Source organism: Canis lupus, chromosome 10 (assembly GCF_048164855.1).
Source record: "Canis lupus baileyi chromosome 10, mCanLup2.hap1, whole genome shotgun sequence".
In the NCBI taxonomy this organism is placed as follows: domain Eukaryota; kingdom Metazoa; phylum Chordata; class Mammalia; order Carnivora; family Canidae; genus Canis; species Canis lupus.
In genome coordinates, this window is record NC_132847.1 from 35,690,441 (window position 1) to 35,708,833 (window position 18,393).

The window sequence follows — 18,393 nt, forward strand, 5'->3', positions numbered from 1 at the left end:
CAGGTTTGCCAAGGTGGTAAAGATGTAAGTATCAGAATAGACTCAAATCTAGAGCAGTCTGGCACAAAGTCAGGGCTCTCAACCACTACGATAGTCTTCAACGCTCCACAGAGTCCAGAAGAAATACAACATCAAGTAGATTTTAGAATGCTCTGTTAGAAAACAATCCAGAAACCCCAAAATGTTAGAGAACAGTGCTTATAACTAGATTTGAGAGTACAAAGAAGGCATTTGCTTAAGGAATCAAACTTCTATATGTCTTTTTCAAGCAAGAGAAGGAGAGAGAACATATGCATGTGCTAGTGTAGGAAGGGACAGAGGGAGAGAGAGAGAATTGCAACCAGACATGCGGCTCCATCTCAGGACCCTGAGATCACAACTTGAGCCAAAATCAAGACTCAGATGTCTAACCGACTAAGCCACCCAGGCTCCCCAAACTTAAACAATATTGATAGTAGATTCTGACACACCAAACAGAAAACTGTCTTGAGCATATTTTGGCCTTTCTCACTCCAGCTCCCATCTCTGGGCCCCTATAAACTTGTGGAAAAGGCTTAGTTCCATTCACACTATTTTAATTTCACAACATATTCCTTATATCCATAGCCTAAAACTGAGGTCATAAATTATAACTGTGTCTCTTCAAGTCTCTCGCCTTCTCAGTACCACTGTGCAGATCACATTACTGTGGAAACTAAGAAACTACAGAGAAATTGAGGGAAATACTCATTTTAATGCCAGAATCAAAACAAAGTTACTAACCCCTGATAAACCACCCCCAGGGGCAACAATGGTAATGAAGTTGGTTTCTTAGGGAACGCCTCAGGAAAGATCAAGTCACAAAAATTCAAATGGTAGCCTTAGGTCCTTTCTGCAAACTGAGGCACCTCTGTCAAATGTAGGGCTTCTCATCTGTCAGTTGGCAAAGGGCTCCAGTCAGAGACCTCAGTTTTTTCTTTCCATTTCCTAAAATAAAATACAATATGTAACACTTAATTAACATTCTTTGTCAATGTCTTTCCTCAATCCTAAGGGTAAAGCTATAATCTTCTCAACTCCCCTAAGCACTGTTAAAGCTGCATGTACCAAGTTGGAAAGGAACTCTTTGTTTGGATGTAATAAGTGAGTTATTGCACGTTAAATAATGATCAAAATGCTTATTAAAACCTGCTTAAGGAATACAAGTCCTATCAATTGCAGAGCTTTTAACCCTCAGTAATTATGTCATTTGTAATCAATTGCCATTTTCATTAGTCATATTATTATATTCTGTAGCTGGTTTCTATTACATAATTGTTTATCCTCAATAAATATGTTTTAATAAGCAGTTGTATTTATACTCCATGAAATAACAGTCTTAATTAATCTAAGTTGAATACTCATTTGGGAACTTAAATCAGAAGTCTTGCCAAAATTCTGTAAGCATGATTCATGTCAAGTTGAATAACAAAAGGTGTGCAATGTGCTTAAAAAGTACATATTACAGTGACTGCATTTCACAGGAAGGTTGTGGAGTGGTTATTTTTTATTTTTAAATCTTGTAACTTTTCAAAGAAGGAAGATTCTTTTTTTAAAGACTTCATGACAACATCCCTGTAAGTTTGCTGTACACTACTCAGAAGGGATGTATCTTCTTTTATTCTTCTCTTAGTTTTGGTTTTTCTATGACCAAAGTAGACAAAGTTACTTTATAAAGGACAAAAAGGGAATGGGGTTTGCCGCATGATAGTTTTGGACAGCATCATTTTAAGAGAGTTAGAGGTAAAATATCAAATTTCATTTAACAGAGAAATGTTAACCAAAGGCAAAAGTACATGGTTCATTTTTCATTTCTCAAAACTGTTAGACTGAGTTGTCTGACTGGCAAAAGAGATTAATCGGAAAGCAGTTTTTCTGGTAACTACACTGACTTTTCTCAGACAGTCCTAGGAAATTAAAAACTAACTCTAAAAGAGTAAAAGATGTTTAGGAAAGAAGAAAACAAAAGACACAGCAACTAATTTTCATGTTTCATCAGATAATCAAACCCCTTTTTGCTGTACTCTGAAGAAGTTCAGGACATTAGGGGATGAGGAATGTTCTAGAATTACTGAACCAAAAAAAAGTCAGAGATATTCCCATGGGGAACACACTTTAAGCTCATTTGATACATATCATACATACATTGACTTAGACCAATTACATGCAGCTGATAGCAAATTCAGCCCATGGGAGACCTTGAAAGAGTGGACCAGATGACCAAGCAACATGACCTGACCACAGAAAGGTTTGCCGACGTGTGCAAACAGGCTAGGTTGTGGGGACACCAAGGTCTGGGCAGAGCAGAAGTTCTTGGGCAGATCCTTCACCTCTCAGAAGCTCATTTTTAATAGATGACATTTCTCAAATCCCATAGTCCACGTGACTATTGCTTTTCAACACATATTTTGAAAATCTTTAGAACCATCAGATAACTTTCAGTGATTTTTTGTTAAGGTCATATTAAGGTTAGCATAGAAAGAGGACCACCCACATAGCCAAACTGGCATGTCTCTTTTCAGTTTTCATTGTCAAAAGGACAAAGGAACTGTTTTAATGAAGTGTTTTTCAGTTGTCTTTTGTTTCATATTTTACACAGGAAAAAGGAAAATGTTTCCTCAGTTCGGGGCATCTGAATCATATTTCCAAGGGGACAGGCATTTTCAGGACAGTAAGTACTAAATTATAAATAACTTTCAATAAATTAAACTGTAGTCTGGCTTTTTTTTTTCTTCCTTGGAAACATTTAGCCTTCAGAAGACTTAATTGTTCTTCAAGGTAAAACGACAGTTGCTTCTAAAGTATATAAGGCAATTGGGCATATGTCAGTTACAAAGTAGTGACGAGATAATGTGGTACAACATACTTTAGTGAGAAACTCCACTGAACTAATGAATGCAAATATATTCTAGCTTTCTGCCTCTTGTCAGCTAATCCAACTTGCAAAACTGGACGAGCTCTCTATTAGTGGTTTGAAGACCATAACAGTTCTTGTTATAATCCAATGCCATCTCTCCACAAGTAGAGCGAAGGAGACAAATGAGGCAGTTATCCCCATAATCAGAGGCCAGAAAATCAACTGGGCCACAACCGTCTAGAGACTCCAGGTGAACATATTTAAGGCTCTGTATTCTTCAGTTAAGTGTTTCTTTTGTTTACTTATCATCACAGATATGACCCAAAAAGTTCCACAAAAAGTTTCACAAAAAGAAGGAACATGAATCCAATGGTCTATACTTTCCTAGTTACGTGTAGTCAAATGAATGGAGGTAGAGCCTATTTACACACACACACACACATACACACACACACATCATAACTCCAAGTTGCCCATCTTTCTCAATTATGGGGACAAGTGATTTTAAGAGTGCTTCATTAGGAATTGGAGATTTCTCTTATAATCCTGCCCAGAGCAGGAACATTTTCCAAAACATAGGCGCAATGACAGCAGTAATTAAGACAGAGAATTAAATTGCTTATCTTGAGATTTCAGGAATCAAAGGGAGAGATATTTTTGGACTGGAGACTTTGTCTTACTCTTAAGATCCTCTCAACTATAAAATAGAGATCCACCTATAAATTAGTATGATTGGAAGCCTCTAGAAGTAGAGAATGGAGGGAAAAACTAAACTTAGTCTTCTCTTCCGCTCAACCCAAGCAAGTTTTATTTCTCTGCTATTGTTTCAGAGTATATTTACAACCAGGTTTTTCCCCACTGTATCGCCATTTGTCCTTCACACCTATAAGTCAACCCAATCATTTCCTTATACTGCAATTTTAAAATGCATCCAGATAGAGGCAAATCTCTTACTTAGGAAGGAGAGCTAGAAGCACCCCCTAGGAAGGGGTAAGGCAAATTTTGTTCCTCAGAGTATGCAGAAACACATACAGAAATAGAAATAAGAGGAATATAGGAAAATCAGTGCCTCAGGCATTTCACAGAGGGACTCTACTCCCTAGATACTTCCAGGATCTTCTTACCTGGGTGATTAGAACAGGGAGCTTTGCTTTATTCACCCTCTTGGCTCCACCATTACCTAACTTTTGAGTCTAGAAATTTAATGAATGTTTAGTGACTAAGTGGATACAAGAGTAAATAGAATGGCAAATCCTGTAGAAGAAGATGGAGGAGAATTAAAACATGAAAAGAGAAAGATTAGACAACAAAAGTCTGCCTTGCTCCTCCCAAGCAGATTTCCTGAGAGCAGGAGCAGCTTCTCTTCGTACTGGGCCATAATGCTGAGTTTCTACAGCCTCAAGATCGACAGTGCTCCCTCTCATTTCTTCTCCCACTGCCCTTCCCTTCTTTCCAAATTAAGGAAGTTTGTAAAAGTATGTGACTGCACAGACCACCAGGCCAACAGCCAACTGTCTTCTGGGGAAAGCCAAGCCTAAATCTCATTTTAAAAGGATACTGATTGTATTATGGTCCTAGGTTACTGTAATCAGAGAAAACACAGTGAACTTGCATGTTCTCAAATATGTGCAAAATTTGTACACTGTGAATATTATGGATCTTTTGGACCTGAAATTTTCAAGTCATTACAATTCTACAAATCGTGTTGTCAAAATACTGAGATTACAGAGACGTGTACCATACATTGGGCTCTTTTCTGCAAACTTTCCTCTGACTTTCCTCAACTAGATTACAATCTCTCCAACCTCTCAATTCCAGTCACACTTCATCTATAGGCTCTTAGAGCCTTGCCACTTTCTGCTTTCTATTATTGTTTTTAGGCTCACGTCTAATCTCAAATAGAGGCAAGCTACTTGAGGACATTATGCCCCACAAGATCTTTAAAGTACCTTATTCAGTTCTTGCTTCTTGCCATTAGAAGACTCTCAATATTTCCTGTTTGCTTGGATCAAGTGAGTAAATCTATTCTGATCATAGTTCAGTTAAACTATTGGTCAAAAGAACCCTCACAAAGCTTTTAACATCCCAAGGTGTTTAGGATTAACCGTGATAGTTATCTCCCCTCGAGTGTTCATTTTACACTCTGCCTTAAACTACACACTTTATTTGGCATTCTCTCCCTTCTAAACCCCTGCTAGAATCCTAGCAAGGTACTATCATCCTTTTTACAATTGAGGAAGCTGAGGCATAAAATATGATTTAATTTTCCACCTTTTACCCTGCCAGGGACTGAGGAAAACTGGGTTTAAACCGAGGTCATCAGATTCCAAATCCCACACTCATGGCCACGATAGAATCTTATATCCTCGTCAGCAAGTAAGGCCTTCCAGATCTTTATTTCTTTTTTTCTTTTCTTTTCTTTTTTTTTTTTTTTTTAGAAAGAACACAGGCACACTTTATCCACGAACTGGTCAAGCAGCTATGGTCTGAAAAAGCAAGATTCTCCCTTACAAAAAGAAACAAGTTCTTTAAATTCCCTGAAAGCTCCTCCTCAAAAGAAGTGCCAGGACCTTTGAAGAGAGAGTGACAGTAAGTCAGATTTAAACCCAGAATGACCTGGAAGCCCAGATGGACTACAGGCTCCTGTGATACCCGAAAGCCTATTGTGCTGTAAATTTATCGTCTGGGAAGTTGAGTTTTTGTTCTTGAACAGGAAAAGGACTTCAAAGTTTCTGCTCCTACTGGAATAGATCTTTCATAACTCAATTTACCCAGATTTATTTTTCATGAGGTATGAACTTTTTCTTCCAGGGAGATTATTTTTCAACATTTCCTTATAAGTCATTTTCTTAAAGAAAACAATGCAATTAAATATTCAAGAACTTGAGCTGTTGTGTAAGAAGAGTGCATGCTGAAGTGAGTGTAGTCTACATTTAGGCACACGATTAACATTGAAACACAACAGGTATGAATTATTACCCAATCATTCATGCTCTAACGTGTCTTCCTGCTTAATTGGAGTAATAAGTCCGAGGATTCACTGGGGCTTTTTCCTGACTGACATCACCCTTCATTCTTGAAGCAAGATGCTTACAAAGAAATCCTCAAAACAACAATGGAATATTCATTCATATGCACTGGCTTATCCCCAGGTGTTACTTAGGAAATTTGCAGCCCTGGGAATCTTCTTTGTCCTGAAATCGCCCTGTGGGCTGTCATTACTTTCTTATCCTGTATTCAAGGCTTTGGGAGACTTAAAGAACAGAGAGGCAGGGATATTGGTGGAATTTCGAGGAAGTTCACATTTATTTCCATGGGATGCGGTGTTTTTCCACCTTCTTCTCTCCTTCTGCCTTTGCTCTCTTTGCTCTCACTCCTCGGAATTATCTAGACCCTCTGGCTTTTTCCATCTACATTTTTCTTTTTCTTTTTCTTTTTTTTTTAAGTCCTTTTTGGACTCATAGCAGTCTGAAGGTTGCCTCTTTTGCATTTGAGGAGTAAAAGGTTATATTGACATTGGGGGCACTGGTGAACATGGGAAATGTTTGGGGTTCTTTGGGAGAATCTCTGAAAGAACATCACCCAGGCAGGAATACAGTCAGCCTGGAAGAAAGATGAGAATATGAAGAACTGCATGATCACTATCAGAGGAAAACTGATCTTGAATAAATAGAATAATATAATTTTTGAAATGTTTACTGTGGGCCAGTCACTGTTCTGGAGTTCTTTCTTCCATTGCCTCCTTTAATGCCAGCCATAACACCTTGAAGGGAGGATGCTGGTTATTCTCCCCTTGCAAATGGGTTAAGTAATCTGCCAAGGTCACACAAGTAGGAAGTGGCAAAGCTAGGATTCAAACATCAAAGTAAAGTGGGTGCTGTGTTAGAAGTATGACCTGCTTCATCCCTTTCATTTACTGTCTCATTGACTCAGGGGAGGAGGAAGGAAATTGATGAAGTGTGATATGAAGCCATTTCAGTGGCTTATTTCTCAATTTTTCTTTCTTTAAATTTAGAAACAATTTCCTCCCTTACCCCAATGTGGCCTCAAATGGCTAAGATAAATTTTATTGAAGACATTTACATTTTGCCTTCATGAAAACTAGAAATTGCCTAAAAGTCAGGAGATAATAGGTTATATGTTCATAAAGAATCCCTAGGAATCCTCCCTTGATGGGGTGCGAAGTAATGGTCAGACAACACTTAATGGCTCTCCTAACGTCAGCATCAGACCAGAAGTGCTGAACGATGTTCTTCTGCACATCTTGCTAGGAAGAATGATAGAAATTTGAGGACTTAGAAAGGCACATTTTGAAAGGTCAGCCAACTAGTCAATCACTTAAAAAAAAAAAGAATCAATCAAATAGCAAGTGCTTTAAGAATCCTAGTAAAGTACAAAGGACAATTCTAGTCTTCAGGAGAGAGAAGGGATAAACCATCGAGAGAGGAAAGAAAGAAGGTAAGGAGATGGGAAGGAGAGAAGGAACAAAGGAAGAGGAGAAGAAAGAGAGGAAAGGAACAGCCTCTGTAAGCAATTGAAATCCTTCATCTGTCATCACTTCTTTGCCGAAAATAATTTATTAAGATTATTTGAGAGAGAGAGAGAGAGAGAGAGAGAACAGAGGGCAGGGCAGCAGAAGAGGAAGAGAAGAGCTCTTCCTCTGAGCTGAGCCTGATGTAGGGCTCAATCCCATGACTCTGAGATCATGACCTAAACTGAAATCAAGAGCTGGATGCTCAACTGACTGAGCCAACCAGGTGCCCCTTGTTGAAAATAATTCTAAAAAAATCCTGCATTATCCTCATAAATTCTATTGTGATATTATAGATCTTACATACTTTTTTAGCCTATTAAAAAAAGTAGATGGAAAACAGAAGACAATAGATGCAATTAGTTTCTAATCCTTAAGGATCACTGTAGGTTCTCTGGAACCTATGTATCAGCTAAACAATCTTAGACTGCCTTGAAAATCTAGTTTACTAGGTTTTTACAAAGTCTGTCAGTTATGACTTTTAGTCATCTCCTTAACATATAATGATTCTTTCCTTTGGTGGGCATGTTCAGTATTGACTCAAATTAGATCCCTGGGAATCTCACTGAGGAGGAATAAATGAGAGGATATCTTCTATACTAAGGAGATAGATTGTGATTTGAAATTCAACAATTATTTTGTGCACTATTGCCCTATGACCAAAAAAGTTAGTATTTTTCTATTTATGTTCCTTTCCTGAAAACCTTTTCTCTAAAGTACAGTTCAAATATCTATTGAGGATGATCTAAAAAGGAGATGGAAATGGGAGAGCTTGTGCAGACCACCCAATCTCATGAAACAAATTTTACCAAGAAGGACACATGTTCCTATTTGCTCAAGACAATCCCAGTTTATCTCCGTAGTCCTGGTGGAATTTTTACTTCAACCCCCTTTCACTCCCAAACATGTCCCCATTTGGATGGTAACTTTCATGGTCATCTAGAACATATATCTAACTATATGCATAGAAGAAACACATTTCTTACTTCAGCAGAAAAATACGAGTGCCTTAGACTCAATACTTGTTATGTGGTCTTACATAATTTATTACCTCTGTGAGCCTCAGTGTCCATGTTATAAACTGGGAGATATAATTATCCCCGTAAAGTGTGGTGTAAGGATCCAAAAAGACAGAGTCTATGAAAATGCTTAATAGATTATAAAGCTCTCACAATTGATGGCAATCACTGTTCTAATTTAGCTTTCCATAAATTGGGTGTAAGATAGAACCAAGAAACTGCAAAAATTGAAGACCTGGGAGATAGGACTTCATAAGAAATAGTTGAATCTATCTGACTTCAGACTGGAACAAGAACAAAAATCTTTATGTTTAATTTCTAGGTCACCCACTTGGCCATGTAGAGATTAACAAACAGTAACACACACACACACACACACACACACACACACGATCTGTTGAATGTTCTATAGCTTATATATTTATCTTATATAATTTATAGTACATTCTTAAGAGAATATATTTAGCTCCCTTTTACAGATCAGGAAACCAACTTGAAATTGAAAGATTTTTCCAAGATCATACCTGTAAAAAAAGTAGAGTTGTATCTTGATCCCTCTCAGAATGTATATCTGGAAGGAGCTCATTTGTTTAAACCCTGTTGCTGTGATGTGGTAACATTTAATTTCCTGATTGCCCTTGTATTCAGAGATCAAATTATTGGTACATTTAAATTAATCTGAAAGAATAAAGCGAAGGTGATCCTATTACTACCTTCTAGGTATTTGCTCTAGGCCATATTTTGATAACATATTTAATCAATGGTGTTGTTAAGGATACTTTATAGAGGGATTTAATAACAGATTTTTATTTTTTCTTGTCTGCCATGAAGCTTTTAATAATATGAGATGTTTTTGCCATTGGCCCTAAGAGTGATTCCACTAATGCCAATGAAATAAGCCCATCTACTTAATTTAACATTAGGAAAGCTCAGTGTGTTTTGTGTTTCTTTACCTGTTCAAACAGGTTAGCAGATAGGTGGCTTATCTGTTTTCTGAAGAGGTTGCTTATTTGTCACAATCCAACAGTGCAAGTCATTGTGATCCTCTTTTATTCAATTGGTGCTGTCAGGAACCTCTGAGGAATAAGTGAACCAAAACAACAAGGGTCCAGCTTGCTTTATTTTGGTCAGCAGGCCAAATGTAAGCCAACTGTTAAATGTGTTTTAAAAATAAAAGGCAAACAAACAAAACAAAAAGAAAAGATTTAAAGATCATGAAAACAGTCTCCTTTCCAAGCTTTTAAAATTATTTATTTTGAACTCTGAGGGTTTTTTAAAATTTTATTTTGATTATGAATTCTTTCTGCTCAAGAACAGAGCAGTAAATTTGGCTCAATATCCCAAAAAAGAGCAGAATTTTTGGCACTGAATCATTATAACAACATAATTTTCCAGCTCATGCCTACTCTTTATCTAGATTAAAGAAGCATTTATTTTTACAGCAAATCTAGGTTCTTTATAGTGAGTGGTGGTAATACTGCATGATAAAGAATCAGCTTGAGGATTAACCCACTAAGCAAGTGGCTTATGGTGAGTAAACTAGCAACTTGGGAACACAGGAGAATCTTATGGTTTATACTTAGTGATTTTCTCCTGTCACTTTTGAGTTGACAGGACTCAAAAAGTGGAAAAGATACACAAATACAGGTGCTAGGGACTTAAACTAGAAGAGCTACTGAGAATAATGCTAGTAAGTCTCTCTTTGCCTCTTCATGCTCTATAGCTCCTCTATAAGTCCTGATAATTTTACCAAAGAATTTCTGTTTGAATCTATCCCTGTCTTCCCCATTCCTCCATGTACGCACAGGCACTTAGCAATCACTGCCCCAGCTTCCACGTGGTTTCCAAAACACTAATCTCTCCAACCTTTAGTCCCAAGGTTTTCAAGCTACTTAAGCTGTAAAAATTATTTGTGAGTCTAAAATTGTATGTGGATGCTCAATATGGGAAGAAAGAAAGAGGGAAGGAAGGAGAGAAAAGAAAGAAAGAAGAAAGAAAGAAAAGAGAAAGAAAGAAGAAAAGAAAGAAAGAAAGAAAGAAAGAAAGAAAGAGAAAGAAAGAAAGAAAGAAAAGAAAGAAAGAAAGAAAGAAAGAAAGAAAGAAAGAAAGAAAGAAAGAAAGAAAGAGACAGACATGCTTGGCTTAAAGAAAATCTGGAACCTGGACCCAAGAATAATTTGAAAGCCAAAGCTCTATTCCAATTCCTTTTCTATTCCTAGTGTTGCATCAAGAATTATCTGAGAAGCATAAGATACATACACTGTGGCCTGCCCCCTATGAGTCCATTCAGTAGGGCTCGGATTGGATTCAGGAACAAGCTTTTTTTTTTTTTTTTTTTTTTTAAAGATTTTTATTTATCCACTTGAGAGAGAGAGAGAGAGAGAGAAAGCACCAGTCGGGGGAGGAACAGAGAGACAAGCAGACTTCCCACTGAGCAGGGAGCCCAACATGCAGCTCTATCCTAGGCCCCCAGATCATGACCTGAGCCAAAGTCAGAGGCTTAACTGACTGAGCCACCCAGGAGCCCCAGGAACTCACATTTTTAACAAACATCTCCCGGTGTTTCTGAAAGATCTAGTTCCAAGCCCATTTCTGAGAAATACTATCAGTTCTAATACTATTAGTATTAGAAATACTAATCTCTGGATCTTGATCTTGTCACTTCTTTACTTAGTGAATCCCACTGGCATTCCAAATACTAACTTTAGGCATATAGGCTAGACTGTTCAAAAATCTGACCTTCACCTGCCTCCGGAACTCTCTCTGCACAAACCTCCACTGAGCCAGATTTGTCATTGTTCCTTGAGCACAGCTTGCCCTTTCATATCTTGGTCCCTTTCCACATTTTCTCATCACTACCTGGACTATTTTCTACCTGGGATAGATTTTGTATTTTTAAGGCCCGGTGTAAATATCGCCCTCTCTAGAAACCCTTCTCTGATCTGGCCCCTTCCAGAGTTAATCAATCATTTTCTCTTCTGGCATAATCTTTTTTTTTTTTTTTAAGATTTTATTTATTTATTCATGAGAGACACACAGAGAGAGGCAGAGACACAGGTGGAGGGAGAAGCAGGCCCCATGCAGGGAGCCCAATGTGGTACTCAATACCAGGACCCCAGGATCACACCCTGGGCTGAAGGCAGACACTAAACCACTGAGCCACCCAGGGATTCCCTCTTCTGGCATATTCATTTTATAATCACCCTTACCACTTTGTATAAAAGAAAATCATGAGTTTATCTCCTCGACTGGACCATGGGACCCTTGAAGCCAAAGATATCACTCAATCATCTGCATTGCCATGGCACAGCAAAAAATTTGGTATATGGTAGATCAACACATATTTGCCAAGTTAATTAAGTCATCATTTGTGTCATATGGTAGGATAGTAGACAAAGAACTGGACAGGCATTCAGAGAAGTTGGGTTGCTTGGCTCTTCTGCCACTTCCCAGCTTTGTGAGAGCAAGAGAATGGCTTTATGCCAATAAATTTGACAACTTTGATGAAATAAAAAGTGATTTGCTTGAAAATCACATTTCAAAGGCTGACAATGAAGAAATAAGAAAAATATGTGTATATGAATAGCTATCTAACTATCTATCCATGAATGAATAGACATACCTATGAAGGAAATTGAATGCATAACAATTCAGAAAAACATTCCCACAGGGATGCTTAGGTGGCTCACCAGTTTGGCACCTGCCTTCGGCCCAGAGCATGATCCTGGAATCCCGGAATCGAGTCCTATATGGAGCTCCCTGCATGGAGCCTACTTCTCCCTCTGCCTGTGTCTCTGCCACTCTCTCTCTCTGTCTCTCATGAATAAATAAATAAAATAAAATATTTAAAAAAAAACATTCCCACAAAGAGAATTCCAAGTCAGGATGGTTTTTCCAGATAATTCTATCAAAGATCTGAGGAAGATTTAATATCAATCTTACACAAATTCTTTCAGAAAATAAAGTTTTGAGGAACACATTCCAATTCATCTTATTACCCATAATGTTATCCTGATACCAAAACCTAAGAAGATAAAACTAAAAACCAATGGGATGAGATATATACAAAAATGTTTAACAAAATATTAGGACATCAAATCCAGCAATTAAAAAAAAGTTAATACATTATTTCCATGTAGTTTTGTCCCAGGAATGCAAGATTAGTTAACATTCAAAAAACAAAAAAACAACTAAGAATCTTTATACACAATATTTTGTGACTAAGGGGAAAAAAACTAAATGATTACTCAAAAGATGTATAAAAAGCACTTGATAAGATTCAACACCCATTCAAGATTTAAAACTCAGAAAACTAGGAATAGAAAGAATCTTTCTTTGATAAGAGACCAACAAAATCCTACAGCTAATATAAAGATTGAGCAATTTCCTTCTAAAATTGAGGGGAAAAAATGTGTCCTCTGACTGCTTCCATTCAACATTTTACAGGGTAAGGGGTGGTAGGGGCAAATAGAGGAATCAAGATCTACAAAATATTTATAAATGCTAAAACCGAATGACAACTGTTGATGACGGTGACTCATGTTATACACCCTACTTTTATGTATGCATGAAATTTTCCATAATTGTGGGGAAAAGCCACTCTATAGAAAGAACCAACTTTCTTCATTCTGTCCACTACTTGGGTGCCTTCACAAAGGCCTGAGTTAGGTTTTGAATGATGGAAAAGGCCATGCAGAAAAAAGGGGAGGACAGAAAAAGTTAGGAATAGAATAGAAACAAAAACAGACTTTCTATGCTGTAAAGGTAGATGCATTTTTGAAGAAGAGGATACGAGCTGTGAAAGGGAGAGCAGTAGAGTTCAGAAACTTTGGGTTGAATTCAATCATTAAGGACTCTGAAAGCCTAACAAAGAACAATACAACTTATTTTTCTGTATTCAAACTCCACCTTAAACCATTATGGAAGTATTTATTGAAAACCATCAACAGTTCAAGGAACAATTTAGATGGAACACCATAACACCAAATATCATTAGAACAAAAACACAGACCTCTTCCCCAAAAGAGATTCAGTGTAGCAAAAACCAGACTTATATCTCATCTGTTACCAGTAACTCTGAATTCAACAATATTTTAGTATAACCAATATTTGACCTTACTTTGGAGTTTACGATTTCAGTGACTTGTAATAATGTCAAGTCCTTGCAGATTCTAAACTGACCAGGATTTAGCAGGATTCAGTTGGTATATAAAGAAGAAATTCCAGGCTCCACAACCAGAAATGGAATTCCATGACTTTCTTGCCATAAATTTAGACAGTTATTTAACTTCTCATGTGTAAAATGGAAATGATAATGCCACTCTCAAAGACTGGCATACTTAAACGATGTAAAATATCATATGGAAAGTTAAGATAAGGAACTCAGCACAGCAACTGGTACATAAAAATGCTTCCATCCACTCTAACACAGTGTCTACTATTCTGCTTCATGGTCACATCTGAAAAGTGCCTGTCACCCAGCTGCCTCCCACAAGGAAGAGTGGGATGCTTTGATGGCAATGCATCCATGGAAGCTCTCTTGCGTTTTGTTTTGTTTTGTTTTGTTTTGTTTTGTTTTGTTTTGGGGGTTTTTTAGAAGGTCTCCACACTGCTCACTTGCCCCTGTAGCCAATCAAGAAAGGCTAAATTTACCTGAAGGCCAATTATGAAGTCTTCTCCACTTCTAAAATCTAATAGAATGCTTACCAGGCCAAAACCATCTCAGTATTTCTTCTTTCTATTCTATAGAATGTACCCCCCTTTATATTACCATTATACACTTGCTGAAACAGTTGTGACTGCAGATGAGTTCACTTAATGCGAGTTTATGAATAAATAGCTTTCATTAATTTTGTCTCCAGAGGTAGTTTTGCCTTTGACACATTGTTTCTTCCTGGCTCTGAAAATGGAGCTATCATACTGAGGACTGGATTATGAAGTGAGCTCTCCATTACTGTTTCCACTGAAAGTGGTTCTGAAGTCAACCAAAGTGCCCATAGTTTGTTTGACAATGAACCCTACCTATGTGTAGCATCACAGTGGTCATTAGTAGTATGTTGAAGGCTTGGAGTGAACAACCCTTTTGTTCAAGCTGATATGACCCAAGTTTCTTCCACACATCAGGGAATCCTTTGTTGTCTTCCTCATAATGCTATCATAGACAAGTCACCAACCCCCTCATTGTGGAGTCACTGTCACATGGCTTAGTAATGTACCCAGAAGCTGCTAATGAGGATAACAGGAATGTGAGCAAAGGAGAAGACAAGTTCATAGAGAAGGAAAGAGAGAAGAAAAGGGATGGGGGAGAGACAGTGGAATGACAAATTGCTAAGGCATATGCAGGAAGAAATCATATATCGGGAGAAATTATGTCTGTTCATTCAAAATCCTATTAGGTTCAGAGGTGCTGCATTGGAATCACTGAAATGTCAGTTATTTTAGGACCGCAAAGTTGAGCAGCCCTCTCAAATCTTTCTTTTGAACTAGTCTCTGGTCATCCTTTAGGCCTATGTGAGGATACATTTCAAATTGGGGCTTAAAAGTTGTCTGGCTTCGAAGAGCACTTAAGCTCACAAGAGAAAGAAACGGGTACATTGCAGTGTCAAGCTAAATAGATGATTTATTGACATTTTTTCAGAACTACTCTAGATTATTTTTTGTGGCACATATCCAAATGGAATAGCACCAAGGTTGTTTATATAGGCTCAATTTCTACACTATTCCAATATCTGCCATGAAGTATTTTTATAGCATCTAACCTTTCTCTCTAAATGAGGGCTTGGTCTTCCTTTAAGTTGTAAGTTGATCAGCGTCTGAACATTTGAGGAATTGTAGTTGTACCAAGCAACTTGTGTGGCTAGAGGCAAACAGGCTGAAAATTACCTCACAGTATTCTACCTTGGACCAGTTTAGGAGGCTGAATCACCGCCCCATGTATAGGTGAGTGTAAGCGAGACTCTCCTGGGTTGCCACGGTGCTTGAGGTCCTGCCCAACAGAGATGTCTGTGTGACTCCATTCGGGGTCACTGCATCCCTCTGTACAAGTACTACCCTGCATAAGGTGTTAGAGTAGAGCACAAGAGGTAGGTAAATCCAGATCACCTTCTTGCCAAGGCATCTGTGCATGGTGCATTTGTGCACAAATTCATCAATTTTTCCAAATTTGCTCATGGTGGCCATACACATGAGCAGTAGTCTCGCTTTCCTTCTTTTCTTCCTTCCTTCAATTGATCAATCAATCTTTTCTGAGTATCCCCTGAGGACAAGTCATGGTTCTAGATATTGCAGAGGATAAAAATATAAAACAATTCAGTCTAAAGAGATTAAGCATGCGCACAGATATAAAGTAAAAAACAAAACAAAAAAAACAGGATACAAGGAGCACAAATGAAATACCAGAAAGAGGGTTTCAGTTTGGGTCCTGCCTCTGGATTCCTCCAGGTGGGCCCCTTTTTTTTTTTTTTACTATTTCCTAATCTTTTACTTTCTTGCCTTGGACAGGAAAGTGCTTTTACTTTTATTTAACTTGACTTCTCTGAACTTTAATCATCTTCTTCTTTCTGTCTCTGAATTATTGGTATCAGAGGTCAAGAGTTTGGTCTCAACTCATCTTTTCTTATCGGCTCTTGTACCATATTTACAACATGCTACAGCTTATTTATTCATCTTTGTCCCACAGCAGAGACACTCTACCATCTTGTGACCCACACTAACAGCTTACAAACTTCTACAAATGGTCAGACAGGTAATATTTTAGGCTCTGTGATTTACAACTACTTATCTCTGAGGTTATAGGCAGAAGTAGCCATAGACAATATGTTAACAAAGGAGCACAGCTGTGTTCCAATAAAACTATTTGTGGACACTAAAATTAAAATTTTATATAGCTTATAATACTTTATGAAATATTATTCCCCTGTTTTTTTTTTTCCCCCAGAATTTAAAATGTAAAAGCCATTCTTATTTAGTTCATGGGCCATACTAACCAAGCCAGCAGGCTGGATTGGGCCTATGGGCCCACTTTCTGCTGACTCAGAGCCTAGAGCAGGTGTAGGGTAGATAGTAGCCCAGAGCCATTAATATGCAAGCAAGAAGGGTGGAGGAAAGAAGAAAGGAAGGGTGATGGATAAGACAGTCCAATATATTAATCTACTGGGAAGTTAAATCTTATAATGCCCTTACACAGGGCTTGTGGGATTTTTATGTATGCAGAACTGGCATGGTAAAGCAGGTAGACTTTATGTGAGCACTGCTTCTAAGTCTGTATAGCAAAGAACGCTAGCTGTTCAGCAAAATATCTTCTTCTTTGTCATGGTTAGACAGATTGGATACATTTCCAGGCCACACTTGCAGTTAGCTGTGGCTATGTAACTGGCTGTAACAGTAGAATGTAAGCAGAGGTGATATGAATCACTTTTAAGGACAAGGAAGTGCACACCTCCCACTTCTATCAACGGCAGGTCCTTGGAGATGGGGTCACAGTTGATGGTAGAGCTCAAGTGTGAAGGAAACTTGATCTCTCAAGGACTACATGAAGAAGAGCCACTCACTGGCTGGGAACATCCACCTTACACTGTTACAAAAACAGGAAATAGACTTTTACATTCATAATTATATATATATATATATAATAAAATATATATAATAAATATATATAATAAATTTAGCGTCTTTGTTGCAGCAGTCAATGCTACTCTAATTAACACAGTTATCAAATGTACAGCCACATCTTTTTAACCTTTGTGCTTCCAGCATCTGTCTCAGTGCTTGGCATGTAATTGTGGTTGAATTAAAGAACTGATATAACTGGGATGCCTGGGTGGCTCAGTGGTTGAGCTTCTGCCTTTGGCTCAGGGTGTGATCCCAGGGTCCAGGGATCGAGTCCTACATCAGGCTTCCCATGGGGAGCCTGCTTCACTCTCTGCTTCTCTCTGTGTGTCTCTCATGAATAAATAAATAAAATCTTTTTCAAAAAAAGAACTGATATAACTAAAAGAAACATCATTGCCATTTTATATCCTCCCATCATCCATTGAGCCACCTTTATCTTCTCTCCCAAGTGGTTCTGTTGTCCTCATGATGCCACTCAGCTGCCCACATTCATCATATTGTCCTAATCCCTCCAGTCTTACCTCGGTAATATTTTTGAAACAATATTTTTCATTGTGTCTAAAATCTATGCTCATTTAGCTGAATAGAGCTTTAAACTAATTGATGCTAAGGTGTGAATGACTAAAATGGTTTACTGTGTGGTCATTTTTCACAGAATACAAAATATATATTCATATTTTAAAAAGAAAAATTTGTGCCTTAATATGAAAAGCAATCACAGTTTTGTTTTTGTTTTTTTAATATCAGTAAAACATTCAAAGAGCTTTACTTTGGGACACACATGATACACGAGTATTTCCCAACTAAACAGACAGGCTGCAATCACAGGAAAAAGGAAAGACCTATAATACATATATCTAAAGTATCCAAAGAGCAAAAAAAACTTAATACCAGGTTTTTACTGTCTTTAAGTCTTTATGGTTTTGAAATTTCTATTCTAATCTTAACTGTCCATTCTTCTTTTTCACGGATGTGAAATCTTAGGTTCTCAAATGACTTGGATGTCATCACGTCCAGCCTCTCACCTTTAAAGAAATACATGCTGCCATTATTGATAATATAATCCTTTACACAAAGAATTCTATCCCCTGGTCTTCTCTTCACCAGGCTAAGTAGCCCCAATTCCTGTAGGAATTTTTTGCAAATATATTTTAATCCATTCATCTTTTTCATTTTTCCTCCAGTTGTTCACTCTTTCTCAGGTTACAGGGTTCAAAAAGGGACATGAGAATCTATATAAAGACATAACCAACAAGGCCAGCAAGGCCTCAGTATAGACAGAGTTGAAAGCTGCCACCCTGGTTGGATTTGACATGCAGAAAAGCTCCTGGTTCTCCTCTTCTCCAGCCCCACTCACC

General features: G+C 37.8%; 2 long non-coding RNA genes across 7 annotated transcripts in view; both read right to left on the bottom strand.

Moving 5' to 3' along the window:
- The window catches only part of LOC140641460 (uncharacterized), a 178,953-nt gene that overhangs the window by 36,109 nt on the left and 124,451 nt on the right, over window positions 1–18,393 (bottom strand). The window lies entirely within an intron of this gene.
- LOC140641461 (uncharacterized) lies at window positions 508–16,306 on the bottom strand. Its single transcript, XR_012037979.1, has 4 exons — window positions 14,447–16,306; window positions 9,379–9,575; window positions 8,950–9,103; window positions 508–966 (listed from the first exon to the last, which is right to left on the bottom strand). It is a non-coding gene; the product is annotated as an uncharacterized lncRNA (long non-coding RNA).